The sequence below is a fragment of the Puma concolor genome, chromosome C1 (assembly GCF_028749965.1).
Source record: "Puma concolor isolate L17-30 chromosome C1, mPumCon1.1.hap2, whole genome shotgun sequence".
Lineage (NCBI taxonomy): Eukaryota > Metazoa > Chordata > Mammalia > Carnivora > Felidae > Puma > Puma concolor.
The window spans coordinates 129,078,939-129,102,610 of NC_141674.1; the positions used below are offsets into that span (position 1 = coordinate 129,078,939).

The following is a 23,672-nucleotide window of genomic DNA, read 5'->3' on the forward strand; positions in this document are numbered from 1 at the left end:
GAATTTGATGGAAACCGGAGTGATCAGGAGCTGTAGGGTAGGCTTCGGGTTAGGTAAAGGGGGCAGTATGGAGGAGTTGGGGACAGGGATCGGTCTAGGCTATGTTTTGAAATTTAGAAGTGTATGTAGGTTGTAGTGATCATAACACATACACAGAGGATAAAATGATTTAAATTTCTTCATATTGAATACCAGACCAACAAGTAACAAAGCTCCAAAGAGGTGTTTTTTGTTTTGTTTTGTTTTGTTTTAGAGAAAGAGCACGAGAGTGTAAGTGAGGAGGGAGGGCCTGAGGGAGAGGGAGAGAGAGAATCTTAAGCAGGCTCCATGCCCAACGTGGAGCCCTACGTGGTGCTTGACATGGGTCTCGGTCTCATGACTGTGAGATCACGACCTGAGCCAAAATCAAGAGTCAGACACTTAACTGAGCCACCCAGGCACTCCCAAAGAGGTTTCTTTGTGAAGAGCTTCAGCATTGTATATAATAACTAAGTCTATTTTTTTAATATAGAAAATCACTGGAATGTTTTGGAAATACCACATATGGAATGAATATATGTTATAATTTACTTTTAATCTAGTATCAATACATTATTAATTTATTCAACAATTTTTTTCCTGAGTATATAACACACGCCAGGCTCTTGCAAAGCAGTGAACAAAATAGACAAGGTCCCTGCCCTCATGGGACTTATGGTTTAGACCTGCACTGATCAATAGATATGATAGTTACTAGACACGTGTGGCTAGTAATCACTAAAAGTATGTCTAGTTCAAGTTTAAATGTGCTGTAAGTGTAAAGTGCATACTGGATTTCAAACAGTATAAAAAAAGTTAAATACCTCAACTTTTTATGTTGATTACATGTTTAAATGATAATAGTTTGGATATATTGGGGAAGTAAAATATATTAAATAAAAAAATACAGTCCTAAATAATACCAGGTGACCACTTAGTATTTGTGAACAAAAAGGAATCCGCTAAAGATTAGCAAGGCTATATAACCTACAGAAGGGGAGGCCCCTTTGAATAGCCCACCAAGTGCATAGAACATGCTGCACTGTTAGTTTGGCGTTTCAGCCACTTATAGAAAAGTTGGTATAAATGGGGCATCAGATCATCAGGAAAACATTTCTGTAGCATTTTACAAGCCAGGACTCTAATATACTTTGATAGATTAAAATAATTCTTCCCACACTACAGGATTCCTCGAGGAGAATATTAGCTGACAGAAACACTGTGCTTCCCTGGTGTGCCATACACTATGCTTGGCCCAGGCAACTGTATGGCTGTACTCAAGAATTGGCCATCCTTAAGGAATATCCATGGAGTTTATGTGGAGGTAGGAGAAAAAAAGGAAGGAAGCTTCAAAGATTACAAAAAATTCATCTGTGCAGTTGTATAGATTGGTAGATTCGGCATGAGAAGGAAAAATTGGGATCTCTGTCAACCTATTTATTTTTCATATGGGGTTCTCAATAGTATTTCTCATTTTGGGTCATATATGCTAGTCTCTAAAACTGGTTATTTATATTTCCTTTGATATAAAATCTTATTTTATATAGTATTTTCAAGTCAGTGGCTTATGAAACCTCTTCAAGATTCTTTAAGAACAACAAAAACAACAATACGCTCCCCTACAGCCTGGCAGTGTTGGCAGAATGGCTTATCCCTGGTTTACTGATTTGCGTAGAACTTGATCGCGTGCTCCAACTCTGTTTTGAGAACTTGTGATGCCCACAGTCTAAATAAAGTGAGACCCAAATCCTTATAATCTAAGGTAAACAGTTTTGTCCTAGTGTGTGGCAGGAAATGTACACAGGGATAGAATTATCCATTGATTTGGCAACAAGTTTGGCAAGTGTAGATGTTTGGTAAATGCCTACAAGATAAAAGCATTCAAAATAGCAAAGTAGTCAATCAACCCTAAGAACTGAAAGCTAAGGGTTGCTCAAAATAGTATGAAATAATTTATGCTGTGAGGGCTCAAGAAGTGAGCATAGGATGATGGAAATTTGGTAGAGCATGCATGTGAGTATGTGTACACACACACACACACACACACACACACGCACATACATTATATATGCACACCAAAGAAAATATACACATAAGAAAGTGATAGCAAATACAAGATGAGAAGTGACAGGGGAAAGAAGAGACAAACAATTCCCCTGGAAAAGGAAAGCATTTTCACTTGCTGGGACTATACATATGTTCAGAAATATCATTCAGTTGAAGCCAGCAAATGAGTTGCTTAGAAGGGATTAGAGGAAAAGCCTTCAGAAGGAAAGCATACTGCTCCAGAGGTTGAACAGTGACAAAGGTAAGAGAAACCTGTAAAACCCAGTCAGATTATGCGTCATGTTGGATCTAGAGAAACTTTATGAACAAGAGCAAAAACAAATGGGAGAGGAATGAAGCAGTGGGATGTAGTGAAATTGAATGCTGTGTATCATGTACCATTGGAAGTTCATTATGTAATATGTGCAAGCCCAAGTCTTTCCAATTCAGTCTTCACGATGTTGGTAATATACTCTTGATTCCCTTCCCAGTTATCTCCTTATCTCTTGCTTTCCTTCCCATTCTACCTTCTGAAATTGGTAGAATTTACTCACTGTCTTCACCCTGCCTTCACTCTTCCAATCACTCAGCCTGGATTCTGCCTCCACTGCTCCAATTGAATAGGTTCTTGCCAAAGTTATGAATCGCTTCCCAGTTGTCAAATCCAATGGACATTTTCCAGTCTCCTTTTATTGTGATGATTAAAAGAAGAATCTTAGTATATTAGAGAAGCCAAGAATGGACTGGCAAAGTTCCCATGATCCTACCATTTTGATTCTCCATTTTAAAGCTGCCAAAATAAGTACTGAAGATTTAGACAAGCAAAATGGATAATTTTGGACTACATATAAACTGGAAAAGATTGAAGTGTATAACCCTTTGCCAAAAAAAGAATGGCTCCAAAATAAAGTTGAAATTGGAATATCAGCCTTTGGAAATTGAGCGAGACATGGGTAAGTAAATGGCAATTTAATTAGGATTTATTAGTAGAAAATATAACAATCCTTATGGAAGATAACCCTGTTAACTTAACAAGGGGTGAGGGGAAATGTTGGTTAGCATACAGAAATGTCCCTATTTCTAGAAGACGTTGAAGTCGAAAGAGGAAGTTAAAAGGGGCAACATTTTAAGGAATGCATAAAGATGAGCATGTACTTGGACACATTTGCCCTTATGAGCACCAAACTTACTGACTGAGGAGTGAAGAGAGAATGAAAGATATGCTTGTAGAATATTCTGATTGACAGCATTACCAGTGGAATTGTCTTTCAAAGAATACCTTAGTCCCCTATCTAATAATTGCTGGTGGGGGTAGGGTTTCCCAATTAAATTCTTAGATATCTATTTACATACTCTACGTTTATTTGATATTTACCTTTTCCTCGTCTTTTTTTTTTTTTTTATTTGTTCAGAAACTATCACTTTGAGAATGCTTGAGAGAGTGGAGAGATTGGAGTGAATAAATGTTAGGTCAGTCCTTCTAAAAGAGGAGAGACACAATAATGCCACCATAATCATCAGGAGCAGACATTTATGAAACACCTGCCCTGGTCCTCTAAGTCAGCTGTAAGGTCAGTGAGAAATTCTGAGTGCTCAGATGCTCTGCAGGGAAATTTATCTAGAGAAAAAGAATGCATCAGCTCATTTTTTAAAAAAAGACTCATGCCATCAAGCCATCCCCAAAGTACCCTTTTAAATCCAACAAGTCAAGCAAAACTATGGTTAATGATATGCTTGTGTTTATCAGAGCTGGCATTATGGCACTAAGTAAAATTTACGATACATTAGAGTTTACATCAGAGTTTTACTTTTACGCCATGTGTACGCTTGAGTGTCCTGGATCTCATTGTATAATTTCTACATAATTATTATCCCATTTTGGGGACACTTATGTTAAATAGCTACTAGGATTTGTTGCAATTTTTATTTGTTATGTGACATGTTATTGAGTGGTGTGTGTGTGTTTGTGTGTGTATGTGTGTATTTTCTTTTAAATGCCAAGTCCTTGATCAGGAAAACAACCTCTAGTCCGAATTTCTAACACTTTTCCTTTGGGAAATATAATCCAATTTTATGACCTAGTTTCTCAGGACACAGTAGAGCAGAAAGAAAAGTCTCTTCATTGGCATGTGGCATTAATATAAGTATTGTTATATTGTAGCTTAATTTATGTTCTGGCTTTTCTTTTCATATGAGTATTGTAATTACTTTAAGGTCCCAAACCTTGTATTGTATTTGGATTCTGCCTTTTATGTTGAGCACATTGCTGTGTATATAGTAGGAGCTAATTTAAGCATTTCTTAAGTGAATCATGTTAGCGTCAGGAAAAAATACTTGGAAACTCCATTGAACATAGGTTAATCTTGCTTTGATGATTTAGAGTTCCTTTAGGAACTTGGAGTATTCCCAGAAACAGTAAGAAAATCAATTACCACTGAATGGCACTATAAATTCTGTTTATTTAAGTTTTCTTGGGTTTTAGACATATAATAAATGGGATTTTGCTATAAATAGGAATAGATATGCATGCACACGGACCCACTCAGTCTCAGCAATCCTATGGAAGAATGCAAACAGACTGGCTATTGATGCAAATAGTGCTAATCCTATGGAGGGACAGATGCCAGACCTTCTGCAAAAGGTGTGTATTCAGAATACATGGATAGAAATTGTCGGAGAACAAAGGAGTCTGCTCTGAATCTGGGTGAAATGGAAAGGCCAGAGTTGATGGAGTAGATTGGCAAGGGCTGCAGACTCTGCTCAGCACAGATATGTTTTTTTGGTGTGTGTGTGTGTGTGTGTGTGTGAGTGTGCACACACACTTTCTCTTTTTCATTCTGCCTCCACCCTACCCCAGCTAAACTTGACTTCCTCTGTGCAGAGCAGGAAGATTCTAGTTTGCCCCAAGGCTCACCAGTCTCTCCTGTGTGACTTTGACTTGCTTTTCATTTTCACTATATGTAAAGGACTCCTTTTCTCCGATCTATTCCTTCAAATAGTGAGAATCACCTACCAAGTCTTCCCTAAAAGGTTCCCTTTCAAATACTCAATTTTTGCAGAAGTATTTAAACAAACATTTTAGATTCCTTATCCAAATGTGATCTATTTGGACCAGGGCCAAAGAGGTCCATTTTTTCCACCTATAATTAAAGGAGAAATAATTAGAAGGAGGGTAGACATAGTGAAGATAAACACTGATGCCAGCCATGCATATAAAGGATATGAAGGTGCATATAGAGTATGAGTAAAATGCTTCATGAAACGTGTGAGTATAAAAAGCAATCTTTCAAAATCACTGCATGATTTCATGTTATGGGATCTTAAATGTGCATGTGTAACAAAATTAATAACTTGAAATTTTTAAAAGTAGACATTCTTTTTTTATAAGTAGATATTGTCAAGTTAATATATATACCCAAAGGTGTGTATGTATTTGTGTGTATCCATTCAATTTGGTCCCCAATTATTTTGCATTTTATCGTTGATTAAAGGGAGTGTTTAGGTGCCCAGCTCCCTCTGGCTGGTCCACTGTGGCCCTTCACCACGTCCCATGCCTGGTGGGCTCCCCAGGCAGCCCCTGCCTCCAACTCCAGCTCCTTGGCCTCCTACCAGACCACAGTTCTGTCTCCTTATTTTCCAGTAACCCTGCCATGCCTTCCTGCTTCCTTGTACCTCTGGCCGTTCCCTCTCTCCCTTTTCTTCTAGTATATGCATTCTTACCACCATTGCCCTTTCATTCAAAATATACTCTGTTCTGTTGAAATGCAACATATACATTTAAAATGATCACCAAGCTATGCTAAATGGCACAATAAAAACCAATGGGCTTAAGGGAAAATGCAGTAGGGGCCCAAAATTTAAAAAATCCTTAGCGACACATACACATACAAAATCACATTCTGATCAGACTGTTCCCTGATATATGAACTTCACAGTTTCAAAACACATGTCAGAAGAACTGAGTGTATGCTCTTGTAAACTTATATGTATTCGTGTGATTTTCCATGATTGCTCATATTCTCCCATTAGACCAGACACCATAAAGGCAGGGCTGTGATTGCCTCTGGTCATCTTTGTAGCTCCGCCATCTGGCACATTGTCTGCTTGGTGGTAAGCACATGACAAATGAATGAATCTTTCTGTGCAATTTCCCTTCATCTTCTGTTTTCTCAGGACTCTTATGTTTTCTAGATACCCTATGAGTGAAAGTTTATAGCTGATTATGGGCTTGGTGTTTGTTTTTTTATTATTTATCTAGAGAGCAAGGTCTTAGAATAATGTTCTTTGTTTATTACCCACATGATCCCTGTACCAGGCAAAACTAAGGTGGAAAAACAGAACTTAAGGTCAAGTTGTTCAATGGAAGGAACTTAAGATGGGTATTTATTCAGAAGGTATTTTTCAGAGCTAAAAAATAACTCACCTAGGTGTCTGTTGATGGATGATTGGGTAAAGAAATTGCATATACATACATACACAATGGAATATTATTCAGTCTTACTACAAAGGAGATTCTGCCATTTGCAACATCATAGATTAACTGGAAGGTATTATGGTAAGTGGAATAAGCTAGATACAGAGAGAAAAAAATTGGCTGATCTCACCTTATATGTGGAATCGAAAAAAGTCAAATATATAGAAGCATAGAGTAGAATGGTGGTTACCAGTGGTGGAGGGTTTGAGGGAAGGGGAAGATGTTGGTCAAAGATACAAAGTTGCTGTTATGTAGGGTGAATAACTCTAGAGATCTAATGTACGAATGATGACTATAGTTAATACTGTACTGAATATTGGAAATTTGCTAAGGGCATAGATTTCAGGTGCTCATATCACACACAGTAACTGAGGAGAAGATATATTAACTGACTGGATTATAGTAATCATTTCACTGTATATGTATCTCAAATCAACATTGGTATGCCTTATACACATATAATTTTTATTTAAAAAGAAAAACCAAAGGAGATGGTGAGGTAATCCAGAGGTCGATTACAGCAGGAAGCTGCTGCCCACCGTAGGACTGGAGAGACCAATGAAGGAGGCAGTCTTACCAGAGGTGAAGGTCAGAGCTACCCAGAGGGACCTGGCACCACAAAGGAGTCGCAGCCAGAGATGAAAATACTGCCCAAGCAGAGAGAGAAAGAGAAGAGGCTAACAAACAACAAACAAACAACAAACAAACAAACAAACAAATAAAACCTAGTTCCTCCTGTCCTTGCATCCCAAATCTCAGGCCAGTGCCTCCCATTTTAAGAACTTTACCAGAAGCCAATTTGTGAGGAAGTGTGGGAGCATGGGTTGCCCAAAAGGAGCTACCCGCCCCACAGAACAGAGCAGGGGTAAGGAGAGTGCAATGTGGCAGAAGACTGGTGTGGCTCTACTGTTCCATTCCATCCTTTTCAAATTTTTTTAATGTTTTTATTTTTTGGGGGCAGAGAGAGATAGAGCATGAGCAGGGGAGGGACAGAGAGTTAGGGAGACAAAGAATCTGAAGCAGGCTTCAGGCTCTGAGCCTTCAGCACAGAGCGCAGTGCGGGGCTCAAACTCACGGACTGTGAGATCATGACCTGAGCTGAAGTCAGCCGCTCAACTGACTGAGCCACCCAGGCGCCCCTCATTGCATCCTTTTCAACAAATCAAGTGACCAATGGTATCAGTGTTGCCTTATGGATCATTTTATGACATTCTTCTTCGTCAGTTTGTAAGGAAAGGACACAAAGGACTTTAGAGTTTCTGTATGAGCCACTTACTGGTTAATGGAATATTTATAATTACAAGTGAAGTGTTTGTTGCATAGCTCTAGTTTACCAGAGGGGTGTAATCTATATCATGATGAAACTTATGTCCTAATAAGTCCTGATGCAAAATATTGAAAAATAAAAAAGGTGAAGTCTCTCTCTAGCTTCAGTCATAGGAACAATGCAGTGCTTTTCACCTTTGCCCTTATTTTCCTTGCAGTTTATAGGCAATATTGTCCTCCAGAAATTATATTTCCACCTGAATATTAAACTATCCTCCAGGGCAAAACAAAAGTAATCAAAACGGAACTTTTACAAAGAATGATTTTAAGCTGACTATCCTGGAAACTCAGAACATTCTTTCTGTTTGGGTTGCATTTTTATTTGGGTCCTTCCTTGTATCATTTATCACAACAATGTTATATACTGCAGAGATGGCTAGGCACAGATTATTATTATTATTATTATTATTATTATTTTTGAAAGATATTAAAGGGCTCATATTAGTGAAAAGACTATACAGTACTTTGTAGACACCACTCTTTGTTTTTGTTTTTGTGAAATATGTGAAAGAAACTTTAAGTGCATGAATAAAAAGCTTTTAAAATCGACTAATTCCTCCTTACAAGAAGGCAGTAGTAGTGAAATAAAAAATGCAATTGAATTTTAACAAATACATCTTAAATTTCAAAAAATGTATTTCCCTCTATGTATTCTATAGTTGTATTTCAGAGCTAACATTTAGCTCTGAATTTCAAAGGCATTATATGCAAGATACGTTTTTTATTCTTAGTCTATAAAATTGTGGTCATGCTGAAATATTTGTTACCCTTTCCTCTGTTAGTAGCACTGCAAAGTGCAATTTACAAGGCAAGTCACACGGCATCCACTGGTTCTGTAAACAGGGATAAATTATTGTACTGGTTACAGTATTTTAAGCCACATCCTTAAGAGTGCAAATAAGTAAATTTCTTCATTGCAAGTTAACTTCATCGTGTCTATTTTTTCCCTCATCCAATTCAAGATATTTCTCTAGCCTTTCTTCCCTCAATGGCACCTGTTGTGAGAGGGGTATGTAGCTCCTGGGGGTTTGCCATGGGCCAAGCTGCCATTCTCTGAGATGTAAACCCTGTGCTGGTCATTGGGCATTATCAGGCCTTCCTCATACTGGCCTCTACAGAATATTTCAGTTCCCATCTATGCTCCCTTCAGTTGATCCATCCTGCCCTCTGCACAGCATCCTCTATCACTGGGCGGGGCTTCTGGTCTGCTGTCTTGCCCTGTGTGTCACAACCTTGCCCCTCCTGGTGATGAGGGTAATCTTTGCCTGCTCCTCGTGTCATTCAATGAGCTTGGTGAGGTGGTCTAGCTTCTGTGCTAGCCCCTTGCTGCCATCACTACCTAGTGTTCTGGGCTATGGCAGCATGGAAACAGTCAGATGTCAGGGGGGGAAGGGGGAGGGGAGGGGTAGAGGGCCACTTACCATTTCCCAAGGCTCCAGAAGGAAACAGGACATGACTCTGGGTGAGGGGGTGTGATTGTTCTCCTCCTCCCCCCTTCATAGAAACCCAAATTATATTTAACTCTTCTGTTTCCCTTTAAATGTATTTGCTCTTTTCAAAACTGAGGGTTGCTGTGGGGAAGGTGGGTGGGGGATGGGTTAAATGGGTGATGGGCATTAAGGAGGGCACTTTCTGGGATGAGCACTGGGTGTCCTATGTAAGAGATAAATCACTGGATTCTACTCCTGAAGCCAAGGCTGACTTGAATTTAAATAAAAACAAAACAAAACATTTTTACAAGGCCATTTTTAAGCCTAAAAGTTAAGAATTTGAGGCTTTTGTTTCCTGATTTTCTTACAGACATGCCCTTTAGGCAATGAACAATTCCGTAGAGGCCCTTATGGGAAAAGGCCTACAGTCCCAGTCAAGAAATTCAGTAAAGCTGAGGTGAGGGAGCCTCAGATAATACCCACTTCGCTTTCTTAAAGCATCTTGTGTAAATCCTGGGATCCTAATTCCTCCCCTGTAAAAGAGGGATTATAGGACCCACTTTATGTGGCTACTATGAAGATTCAATGTGATAAATTAGGTCGGCTGCCACACCCAGTGACTAGTCTTCCTCTTTGCCTCTTCCCCCATAGTTTAGAGACAGAGAAAAGTTTAACTGAGGTAGATACATAATAGCAAATAAGATCAGAAAGGACTCAAGGCTATAATTCAAAGTCTTACTCCTATAACTCTGGTGAGGCAAAGCCTCAAAAATGTCTTGTTACTATGGAAGCAGTACCTGTGCGTGGTAGAAAATTAGGCAACACCAACAGGCAAAAACAAGAAAAAAAACCAAGAAAGAAGTCACCATATTCCAGCATGCAGAGATTACTACTGTTCACACTTTCACACATTAGTGCATACTTACTTTCATCTCTCTAGTTTTCTGTGTGTGTGTGTAAATGTATATATTATATGTATGCGTATGTAAATTTATAACATAATTTTCATCTCATTTAGAGCCAAAGAATGTTCTCCTTTTCCCCGTTGTCCCCCAAACGGCTTTCACTGCTCGTTATCCCAATCAGCATCCAAAAGAGGACTGCACATTGCCATTGTGTGTTATGTCCCTTATGTCTTGTTTCCTTAAGAGCAGTGTATTTTTTACTATTATTGGCTTGTTGAGGAGACCTGTCCAGTTGTCCTGTGAAATGTCTCACCTTCTGGGTTTATCTCATTTCTTCTTCAAGGTGTGTAGTTTGTTCCTCTGCTTTTGGTTAACTGGACATTTTGTCTAAAATGTTTTTAGTTTTGTTTAACTTTGCTTCGTCATGGATGCTACACATCACATGATATCAGAATACAGAACCTTAGCGGTGCTAAATGAATGGCTGAGTTAGGATGGCAGCACTCTGACATCACTTTCATTGTGCAGTTAAATATTTCTCCTTCTGTCTAGTAAGCAATATGTATGGGGTTATTTTGGCATCATGTGAATGTCTAATTCCTCATCTAGCACTCACCTTACAGTTTTAATGCCAGTTATAATGAATAAAGGTTTTTGAATCAAAAGAAACGACCCAGTATGTTATAGAGATAGATATTGGCGTGGAAAATCTTCAAAAGGTGGCTGTATCAGCTTTTTGCTGTTTAACTTAGGAAGGAGGCCAGATCATAGTAGTCTTTGGCTAAGGTGTATCTTTTTGGCCAAGACACACGGGATTGCCAGAAATATAAAAAATAGAGCCTAAAATTCAGAAGAAGGCATAGGGTGATTTTAGCCAAGGATGATTTTGAGTTTGTGCTTGGGATGAGTGTAAGGGGAGGGTGAAAGTTTAGAAATGATGGAATTCATAATCCAATGTTATCCAAAAATTTTAAGGCACGTTAAAAATGAAATCTAAGATACTTCAAAAATTGAAATTGGATGACACTTTTCTTCAAGGAAAGTCTCGAGTTGGAATACTTTTTCCTTTAAATCAGTATGGTATTTTTTGATGAATACTAGGATTTTATGAGCTCTGACAATTTCTTCACAAGCCCTCTCTTTTCTGCTCTCCAGATGTAAATTATTCTTTTCTGTTTGCCAGGAGTAAATTACCCTGTGTTCTGGCACACAGGCTACTTCTAATGCTGCTGGGAGGATTAGATAGTATTGGATTCTTAAAGAGCTTCAAGAGATGGCTTTTAGGGGCAGGCTGCTTTGGAAAATGTGCCCGGAGTGTATAAGTTTGGAAGAGGAACCTACTTTATTGGTCTGTTTGTCCCCTTGGATGACATGATTCAAAGTCCCTTGAAGGCTTAGAGCAGAATTTGAAGTTTTCCTTAGGAAACATAAATATTGGTAGTTTTAAGAGGTATGGGTAGATTATATTGTTGTATTATTACCTTCTTATTGATTGTATTATTAGAAACATATTGCTCTCCCTTGCTCAGATGCCTTCCTGGACTTAGCTTGGCCATGTGACATGCCTTGGCCAATGAAATGTGAGAGTAAATTATACGTGCTGTTTTCCAAGCAGAAGTTTTAGGTATCGTTGTGTGGTTCCACCAATACTCTTTTCTTCCTCTGCCCCGAGACTGGCATGCCCCAGGTAGCATCTGCTCTTACATCGGGGCTCTTAGAGCTGTGACAAATAGATAGCATATTGAGAAAGGAACCTTGTTTGTGGTTGGGAACCAGTAACATTTTGGTTTGTTTGTAATTGAAACATAGCTTAGCCTAAACTGACGGCTACAGAGAGATGTGAGATGGGTGAATATAATAGAGGGCTGTACTGATACCAACTAGAGGGTATGGATGGGAATTTTAGTAAGTGATCCTTTGCATAGCTGTCTTGATGGCATCTGGATTTTCCTTTTAGCTCTGTAATTCAATAAAGTAAGCCGCCAAACTAGAATGGGGTTAAAGTGCCCATGGGGAGATACCTAAAGCTACTAAAGTCACGCCTCACACCACAAATCACAACTGTTTGCAAGAATAAAAAAGAACTTTCTCTGATTGGAGCATTATTCTTCTTTGAGGTTAGCGCTAGTGATTTGTTGGAACAATTAACTGAAAGTGAGCTGGAACTTTTTAATTATTTTTCTTTCAGATATGCTATTTGAGATACTTATTTGAATTGCAGTGTCACATTGTGAAATAACACAATCTGTTGCTTTTATAGTCACACAAATTAATTTTCAACTGAAGTATAAATGTCAACTGATGTATGTCCTACTCAGCTTAGGAAAAGGATTCCTTTATATTTGATTTTTTTTAGGAGAAAACATGCTCAGAATAAAGTGTGAGAGCTATGAATTGAGAGGAAAAACCATTCTCTCTTCAATGGAAATTAATTTCTCAGAACTAAAGCAGGATAAATACTCCTGCTGAAGTGTGTGCCTTAATTACAAACCTCAAGGATCTTAAGTTTTATGGCTCAGTTTAAACATCCAAACCTGTGCAGCATGCCTTAAGTTAGCCACGTTACCTACTGGGTGGTTATAAATCATTATTTTGCATAAGGAGAGTTGCATAAAAATTAAGAATTAGAGACATATCAGTTTTAACCTCGCTTGACTGAATGAAATTGGTGTTCAAAAGGATTTCTTCTCAGCAGATCATTTTGCTATGTATTGGAAATTTCCAGATCTAGGTAATTCAGGGAATCAAAAAACAGAGATGAGGGTCTATAAATCACAATTGAAATTTAGCCTTCAGATTAACTTCTTAGTATGCAGCTCATAGGAGGTATGTATTTATTAAATGAAATGACCTCTAGATTTGCATATTCAGGACAAAATTAGGTTCTTGGAGGTGTAAGAATATTTAAAACCAGTAGTTAAAGGTATATTATTGCCAAGATTTAATAATTAAAATTATAACAATTTGGTTTTTAAAGTTTTTATAGTTTTTAAAATTGCTTCCAGGCCATTTCCTTCTATACTTCAGTCCTTAGCAAGAAGTGATCCTTTTAACATAAAAATATGTGCATACACCTTTCCCAATCCTAAAGAATTGATAATCGCTACTTAATGTTAATTTGGATTACTCAGTTCAGTTCAGTTCACGAAACACCTCCTGAGGGTTGGTCACTGTGCTGAACTGGTAATACAGAGGTGAAGAGATTTGCTCCCTACCCTCAAGAGGTTTACAATCTAAGAAAGAAAATAGACACCAAAACAGAAACAATGCATAACTTGATATATGGTATAATAGGAATATTATAGAAGAGAGAGTAATTTTATTATGAGGAAATAGGGAAAGATGGACAAAGAATTGTGAAAATGTGTTATTTTCAAAGCTAACTTTTAAAAAAAATTTATTTTGAGAGAGAGAGAGTGAGAGAGAGAGAGAGAGCATGGGGGAGGGGCAGAGAGAGAGAGCGAGAGAAAGAGAGAGAATCCCAAGCAGGCTCTACACTGTCTGTGCAGAGCCTTATGCTGGGCTTGATCTCACAAACCCTGAGATCATGACCTGAGCTTAAACCAAGAATCAGATGCTTAAGTGGCTGAGACACCCAGGTGCCCCTAAGCTGAATTCTGAATCTAAGGAGCAGCAAAGTTAATATGGACATTATAAAAACTTTGTCTAGGGAATAGTTTAGAGAATAAAGAATATATAACTATTTTATTCCTAGTTCTTACAGTATGTGGCTTCGTATGAGCAAAGGATCACTTAGTTTCAAGTGACAGAAAGAATGGAGCCCTGTGCAGACCTATCCTATGCTCTCTTATTTCCAAACCTATCTAGAGATCTTTCATTGCCTTGGGAAGGGACAAGGCTTCCCTTCCCTCAGGGCCTACCAAATTCTTAGTTCAAGGTTGTTTCCAATCTAACTCTCTGCCGCCCCCCAGTGCCCAAGAATCTTTGTGTGTGTGTGTGTGTGTGTGTGTGTGTGTGTGTGTGTGTGTGTGTATGTGTATTGGTGTATTGAAACTCAACTCCTTCCTCACCTCACTTTTATTTATTTATTTATTTAAAAATTAAACAAAAAATATTTTTGAGAGACAGAGACAGAGCAGGAACAGGGGAGGGGCAGAGAGAGAGGGGGAAACACAGAATCTGAAGCAGGCTCCAGGCTCTGAGCTGTCAGCCCAGAGCCCGATGTGGGGTTTGAACTCATGAAGCATGAGATCACGACCTGAGCCAAAGTCAGATGCTTAACCGAATGAGCCACCCAGGCGCCGTGCTCACCTCACTTTTGATGAATTATGTTTACCCACAGGTAATAAAGTCCATTGATTAGAGGGAGGAAAGCATAGATAATATAAGAAAATGTGAAGGACAGTAAAGCCTATTTGATATCTCAAGATAGTAAAATAATATCTGGTTACTTTTATTGAACTAGATATTGTTACAATATCCAGATTTCAATTCAGTAACAAATCATATTTGTTCATGAAAGTTAAAATAAAATTCTTCCTTCTTTATGAAGCTTTTGTCAATAATTTGTCACAGTTATCTCCACTTCTATTCCAAATTTCTAAACACTTACAATTTCTGTATGTAATAGAGCTGTCAATTCTGAATTGCCTTGTATCTCATCTCCTATTGTCTGTGTTAAAACATTTTCTCCCTAAAAAGATGAAAGTCCTTAGACATTCCAAGGACTATAATTTACACTATCTCCTCTGTGGTGGTTGTAAAAATGCTACGTAGAACTTCTAGGTTCCCCTTGCATAATGCATCTGTCTAAATCCAGATTTATCCATACATCTTTCAAATAAAGAATACAGATCAATAAACAGAGAAAATAAAACCACAGTGTAACTAAGAGACCTTGGACACTACAAACTGCACATTATCTCAAGTTAAAAAGAAACACCCAAGTCTGGCAGAGGAAAATCAGAAGAGAGGAGAAGGACACAGGAAGGTTGATGGAAACATGGAAAATATTCACTAGCAGAAGGGCAAATACCACTTAGAATGGAGACTTTAGGAGGTGGTCTAAGATTTGGCAGGTCAGAGTGTTGGCTGGTGGGGAATTAAAAGGAAATATTTGAAAATTTATGGGAACAGAGATGGCTTTTCCAGGGAGACAGTGCTTCTAGTGGATGAGTGGGTGACTTGACATGGGGAGCATTCACTGGAGGCCTGGTAGTGATGTGAAAGAAGACAGGAAAAGGGCACCTGGGTGGCTCAGTCGGTTAAGCGTCTAACTCTTGGTTTTGGCTCAGGTCATGATCTCATGGTTCTTAGGATGGAGCCTCACAGCATGGAGCCTGCTTGGGGTTCTATCTCTTCCTCTCTCTCAACCCCTCCCCCACTCTTTCCCCACCCCCCAAAATAAATAAACTTCAAAAATATAGAAGACAGGGAGAAATTAAAGGTCCTGAGAAACAAAATCACAAAATCAGAAGATCTGGTAACTCCTAGGCATCTATCACCCCCCCAAAAACTATACCTCTTCATGTCGATAGACTGTGATTTTAGACAAAGAAACCTGGTAAGGTCATAGTTATACAGCCATCTCCACAAGCAAGTTGTTTTATTTTAATTGCACCAAAACAGGTTTATTCCTGGGGCACCTGGGTGGCTCAGTCGGTTGGGCATCAGACTTCAGCTCAGGTCATAATCTCGCTGTATGTGGGTTTGAGCCCTGCGTCGGGCTCTGTGCTGACAGCTCAGAGCCTGGAGCCTGCTTCGGATTCTGTGTCTCCCTCTCTCTCTGCCCCAATGACATTTGAGCGCTCTCTCTCTCTCTGTCTCAAAAATAAATAAACATTAAAAAGTTAAAAAAAAAGACAGATTTATTCTTTTTTCTTTTTAAAAATATAACAACTTTCTTGATGTGCAATTCATATACCATACAATTCATCCATTTCAAATGGGCTATTCATTGGTTTTTTGTATATTCAGAGTTGTGTGACCATTATCACAGTAAATTTTCGGATATTTTCATTACCCTAAAGAGAGTCCCATTCCCATTAACAGTCAACTCCCCAGTTTCTTTTCAAGTCCTCCCTCCTCTGTACCAACCCTGGACAACCCTAGTTTGTGTTTTTTCTCTATAGGTTTTCCTATACTGGAAATTTCATATAAATAGAATCAAAAAGTATGTGATCTTTTGTGACTGGTGTCTTTCACTTAGCGTAATGTTTTCGAGGCTCATCTATGTTTGTCAACATCCATCAGTACTCTTTTCCTTTTATTGGCTAGTAATATTTCCTTGGATGAATGCTATGAACATGCCTCTACAAGTCTTTGTGTGGACCTGTTTGAATTTATCTTGGTTATACCTAGGAGTGGTGTTGTGGGACTATAGGGTAACTGTATGTTTAATGTTTTGAATTGCTAGACTGTTTTTCAAAGCACTATTTTGCATTCCCATTGGCAGTGCATGAGGTTTTTAATTTTCTGGATTCTTGCTGATGCTTGTTTGTGCCTTTTGATCTTGGTGGGTACGAGGTGGTATCTCATACTTTGGACTTTCATTTTTCTGATGGCTAATGGTGATGAATGTCACAATCAAGGGTTAAGAATACTTCCATTATCTCTCAAAAATTCTCCCATGAGGAACCCTAAGTGTATATTACTAAGTGAAAGAAGCCAGGCCGTAAAGGCTACAGGTAGTATAATTCCAACTCTGACATTCTGGGAAAGGAAAAATTATGGAGATGGTAAAAAAATCATTGGTTGGGAGGGTAGAGAGATGAATAAGCAGAACACAGAGGATTTTGGGGGAAGTTAAATTACTGTGTATAGTACTATAATGGTGAACACATCCCATCATACATTTGTCAAAGCCAATAAGGTGTACAACACCAAGGGTGAACTCTATTAAATTCTGGACTTTGAGTGATAATGACATGTCTCTATAGGTTCATCCACTGTAACAAATGTATCCCTGTGCTGTTGGATGTTGATAATAGGGAGCCTGTGTACATGTAGAGGGAGGGAGTACCTGGGAAAAATCTCTGTACTTTCCTCTCAAATTGGCCTCATACCTAAAATTACTTGAAAAGGGGTGCCTGGGTGGCTCAGTCGGTTGGGCGTCCGACTTCGGCTCGGGTCACGATCTCGCGGTCCGTGAGTTCGAGCCCCGCGTCGGGCTCTGTGCTGACAGCTCAGAGCCTGGAGCCTGTTTCGGATTCTGTGTCTCCCTCTCTCTGACGCTCCCCGTTCATGCTCTGTCTCTCTCTGTCTCAAAAATGAATAAACGTTAAAATTACTTGAAAAAAGAAAATTTATTAAAAAAATGTTCCTTTGTGTTAATTTCAGTGAATCCCCTTTCCAAACCCAAGAAACCATTGATCTTTTTCTATTTTTATAGTTATACTGCCTTTCGTAGAAATTTTATATAAATGGAATCATGCAAACATACTCTTTTGTGTTAGGTTTCTTTCTCTTAACCAGGATGTTTTTAAATCTTTCATGTTGTGGCATGCATCAGTAGTTAATGCCTTTTTATTGCTGAGTAGTATTCTACCTCAGTGATATATCACATTTTAATTATTATTATTATTATTATTATTATTATTTACCATGTTAAAGCCTTTTGAATTATTTCAGCTTTTGGCTATTATGAATACTGTGACTAGGAATGTTGGGTACAAGTATTTTTGTGTGTGCATATGTTCTCATTTCTTTAAATTAATAAATAAAAGTGGAATTCTTGTGCTATATGGTAGTGTATGTTTAACTTTTAAGAAACTGCTTAACACTTTACCAAAGTAGCAATACTTTGTAATTATCACTAATGTATGAGTTTTCCAGTTTCTCCAGATTCTTGTCAACACTTGACAATGTCCATCATTTGGACTTTATAGCCATTCTTTTGAGTGTGTGATGATACCTCATTTGGTTTTTATTTATATTTTTCTGATGACTAATGATGTTGAACATTTTCCCATGTGTTTTTTTTTTCCCACATGCTTATTCTTTTTTGTGAATCATTTGACAAAATCTTTGGCCTACTGAAAAAATTGAGTTGTTCCATTCTAATTATTCACCTACAGTGATTCTATGTAAACTGGATAGGAGCCCTTTATTTTGTGTATATGTTTCACAATTTTTCGTTGTGTATAGTTTATCTTTTCTTTTGCCTAGTAGCGTCTTTTGAAGAGAAAATTATTTAATTTTGAGTCAGCACAAAAATTTTTTAAATTATTCATGCTCCACTGACTGACATTTGAGTATTAAACCAACCTTGCATTTCTGGAATAAAACCACTTGATCATGTTATATCATTTGTTTTATGTACTGCTGCATTTAATTTGATAAATTTTTGTTTGAGATTTTTGTATCTATGTTCATGAGGGATAAAAGTTCTACAATTTCTTTTCTTGGAATACCCTTCCTGAGTTTCAGTATCAGGATTATTCTAGCCTCATAAAATAAATTGGAAAGAATTTCCACTTTATTTATTCTATACAGAAGTCTGTTTGAGTTTGGTATTGTTTCTTTCTTATTTGTTTGAATGCGTTCATCAGTAAAGCCTTGTGGGCTTTTGTGGAAAGATTTTTAATAATGGAGTCAAGTTTTCATTTATGTTTCTATGCATTTTGGTAATTGGTAATTTTTAGGTGAATTTGTCCCTTTCATCTAGGTTGACAAATTCTATGTATCTTTTTGTCTGTACTGAGTCCCCCTCATTTAATTCCTGATATATGTGTCTGTCTTATCTTTTTTCTTTTTTTTCTTTTCTTTTCTTTTCTTTTCTTTGCTTTGCTTTGCTTTGCTTTGCTTTGCTTTTTCTTTTTCTTTTTCTTTTTACCTTGATCAGTTTGATTAAGTGTATATCAGTTTTACAGATCTTTTAAAAGAAGCTGCTTTTTGCCTGTGTTGAATTCTGTACATCTGCTTTATCTTTAGTTAATTTTTGTCTTACTTTCTTATTTCCTTTATTATACTTTGTTCACTTTAGCTTTTTGTGTTTTTTTTTTTGAGACATAAGCTAATTAATTGATTTTCCATTTTTCTACATTTCTAATACTATATGCAGGTAGCTAAAATTTCCCTGTAAGAACTGTTTTAGCTGCATTGCATAAGTTTTGGTAAGTTATATTTCATTTTCATTCACTTGAAAATACTTTATAATTTCTACTTTTTTCTGTTTAGAAGTGTACTACTCAGTTTTCAAACGGTTGATGGATTTTTCTAGCTATCTTTCTTCTTTTGTACCTAAATTAATTCCCATGGGATCAGAGTCTATATAATTCAGTCCCTTTGGATTTGTTAAGTTTTGCTTTATGACCCAATGTATGATCTACTTTGGAAATGTTATATGTGTACTTCAAAAGGATGTATATTCTGCCAGTTATTGGAAATTGTCCTCTATACTTTTCATTGGATCAGTTTAGTTCATTTTGTTGTTCATAGCTCCTATAATAATACCCTTACCAATTTTTTGTCTGCCATTCTTTCAATTCTTTTTAAGTATTTATTTATTTATTTATTTATTTATTTATTTATTTACTGAGAGAGAAAGAGAGAGAGGGAGAGAGAGAGAGAGAGTGAGAGAGTAGGGGAGGGACAAAGAGAGAGGGAGAGAGAGAATCCCAAGCAGGTCCCACACTGCCACCACAGAGCCCAACTTGGGGCTCAAACCCATGAACCATGAGACCATGACCTGAACCGAAACCAAGAGTTGTATGCCCAACCAACTGAGCCACCCAGGTGCCCCTCATTCTTTTAATTCTTAAGGGAAAGTTGTTAAAATCTCTAACGATGATAGCAGATTTGTATTCTTTTCTCTTTCTTCTTTCCCTCCCTTCCTTCCTTTCTGTATTAAACATATATATATATATATATATATATATATTTTATATATATATATGTATGTGTATATATATATACATACATATATATGTATGTATATATATATGTATATACACGTATATATATTATGCAAATATATATATATTTTTCTTCCTTGTGTTGTAAAATTTAGGACTTCTGTGTTTTCTAGTTTAACTGACACTTTTATATTTAGGAAATATACTCATATTTTTGTCAAAAACTCTACATTGTCTAGTATTAACACAGCCACACTCGCTTTCTTTGGTTTGTATTTTCTTGATATATCTTTTACCATTCTTTACCTTTGACTTACCATATCCTTATATTTAAGATGTTTCTCTTATAACTAATTATATTAGTTTCCTATTGCTGCTGTAAAAAGTTACCATAGCTTCTTGATTTAAAATAGCAAAAATCCATTTTCTTATTGTTCTGGAGGTTAGATGACCAAAATGAGTCCCACTGGTCTAAAGTCAACAGGCTGGCAGGCCTGCATTCCTACTGGAATGTTTCAGGCAAAAACCCATTTCCGTGCCTTTTCCAGCTCCTAGAGGCTGTCTACAACATTTCTTAGTTCACAATTCCCTTCATTATTCATAACCAGAAACTGCCACTCTATTCTTTCTCATGTTGCTGACTCATGATGCTGACTCTCCTGAATCCTTTTCAGGACTTATGAAAATACTTATGATCACATTGGGCGACCTGGACAATTCAAGATAATCTTCCTGTTTTAAGATCCTTAATTTAATTATATCTGCAAAGTCCCTTGTGTCAAATAAGGGAACATATTCACAGGTTCTGGGAGTAGGACATGGACATTTTTATGGAACTGTTACCCAGTCTAACAACTAGCATATAGTTATGGTTACTTTTATCTATTCTGAAAATTTGTCTTTTGATTATTCATCCATTTACAAATAATAAAATTAATGGCTTAAATGAATGTATGTGTACGATCTTGCTCCTTATTTTCTATTTGTCACCCTCTTTCTCCTGCCTTCTTGTGGATTAAACAAGTATTTTATTGATCTGTTTTTGCTCATTCAGTCTTTTTAGTTATGTGTAATTTTATGACTTTTAGTGGTTATCTTAGAGATTTCAGTATGTATCCAAGACATTATAGTCCACCTTGAAATATTTTTTATAACTTACATTTTTAAAGCTCTTGTATGCTAGCTCTATTGCCCGGAGTATATGGGAATCTCCTTTTATTTTTATTTTCCTGTTGATTATCAGTCTCATTTGCATATTCAGCATGCCCACACATATATCTTACAGTCATTTACCCTCTTTACACCTTGAAAGTATTCTTCCCTCTGTGTGATTTTAGTTCATCTAGCCTTCATTATTCCCACATCTTTTTATAATTAAAAAAAATTTTTAAACATTTTTTAATGTTTATTTATTTTTGAGAGACAGAAGGAGAGAGCATGAGCAGGGGAGAAGCAGAGAGAGAGGGAGATACAAAATCCCAAGCAGGCTCCAGGCTTTGAGCTGTCAGCACAGAGCCTGTTGTGGGGCTCGAACTCACGAACTGTGAGATCATGACCTGGGCCAAAGTTGGATGCTTAACTGACTGAGTGCCCGTGTTCCCACATCTTTTTGATGTCTTTTAAAATATGATTTTTGAAAAAAAAATATGATTTTTGAAATAAATCCTCTATTTTTTTTTCTTTTGGTAGTTACAGCAAGACCTTTACCAGTAGCAAGGCCCTCTCTAACCATCTTAAAAGCACATTTATCAGGAAGTATCATTTATGAGGAATTATCACATATGAGGAACAAAAGTTAAAGGAACTACTGTATATGGAACATGGTAGGCAAATTGTTAGGGAACCTGGTATAGAACAGAGACACTGGCTTGACCTGAGAAGTGGCATGAGCTGATGTTTGAGGACACTTTTACTTTTGTTTTCCTATGACTTTAGTAGTTTCTTCCTGGGAAGGTTTGTAAATTTTGACATGACACGAATTCCTGTTGGGAACTATGAAAATTCAGCAATAGACTAGATGGCTGTCTAATCCTCACAGCTCTGAGAGGTTTCTGTTTGGAAATTAGCTCCCACTGAAATTTTTTAGGAATGGATTTTAAGAGTTGAGTGTTGCCTGTAGGTGGCAGGAGAAGAGACATTTAGTCATAAAATCGAATTCAAGATTTTCAGTGATTAATTATTAAATGATATAATTGAAATATTTCCCAGTATCTTCACCTTTGTGCTTCTAATCAATTCTGGTACTTTTGAGTTCTTCTAAAGTGATTATTGTTTAGGTTTGGAAAGTGACTCTTTATGAAGTTATAGACAGGTCACAACATAAATTTTTTCATGACTGAGGTCATGAACTTGTCTTTCTTCTTGAAGAGCTTCCATTTTTAATATTAGGTTTTTTAAAATAGTAATTTAAAATTATAAACAGAATTTTTATTATTTTATTTTATTTTATTTTTTAAATTTTTTTGCTCTGTTTCTACATCTGGGACATTTATGAAGAACCTCTAGTTAAATTTTGGAACCGTTTGGCAGACTATAACATTGTCAGTTTTACTAGCTAAAATATTGAAATACCATATTTGTTGACCTGCAAAAAAGGAGAAGTGAAGATTTGTTTTTGTCAAAAAGGAAAGGAAGAATAACTAGTAACAAGTGAAGTGTCTGGGACCTCTTTTGTAGAAACCAAATTTTGTTCATTCAAGAGCCTTTGAAGAACAAGAGAATACTATTCCTATGTATCACTAACCGGATTCTGAAACAGGTTATTGAGAGAGGGTGAAAATTTTTTCTGGGAAGCTATTCCAGTCTCCACTGCTTGGTTTAGATACTCCTCACTCCCTTTCACCCCCAAGTCAAGGGAAAGATTTAAAAGACCACTTCTCTAGCTCTCTCAAGGCCATGAGTCACTGAAACCCACAAACTAATGATATAACCTCTCTGGATTTTGAATTAATGGACTTAAAAACGATTGGAGAGGACATAAGTCTTTTTATAGGCAACTTCATCAGAATCAACAAACTCAGAGCAGACACCTGCCCGGTGATGTCTCACTAGTGCAGATGAAACATAAGGGTAAAGACCATGGAGTAGGGCTTATTTAAAATGGGCTTGTTCATGTGTTGCAGATGAATAGGCCATTGATTACACATAATGACTGTTCACGATCTTTTTGAGAGTGGTCAGATGCAAAGCAATAGTGTTCTGCACACATTTTAATCATTTTTATTGAGCGTTGGCACTTCCATTTTTCTGAACCTTTAGGGGGACATTCTATATTTGCTTTTTATTCATCCTTCCTTTCAGTCTTTTTATTCAAACAAGACATTTAGTCTGATATCAAGTAATGCTGGTTTAAAAGGCTTAGTGCCTTCTCACAAAGAAAGTAACATTTCCGAGTATTCTCTACCATATGCAAACACTTACAGTTATTTAAAACTAGATTTCATATACCTATACCTATACCAAATGGTCTGCTGAATTTTCTGTTTTGCCATTTAATATATCTGACTTTTGCATGGAAGTGATTATGCACAGAATGAGCCACATCCTTGCAAAAACTGGTATATGAAATGATTTTCAGAGAATTTAAAGGCTGTCATTACTAGAATTATAAGTGGAGAATCTAGAATTATTATTGGTCAGTGTTAACGTTTATTGGTGT

General features: G+C 37.1%; 1 protein-coding gene across 5 annotated transcripts in view; it reads left to right on the top strand.

Moving 5' to 3' along the window:
- THSD7B (thrombospondin type 1 domain containing 7B) overlaps positions 1-23,672 on the top strand; it is a 1,494,436-nt gene that overhangs the window by 632,321 nt on the left and 838,443 nt on the right. The window lies entirely within an intron of this gene.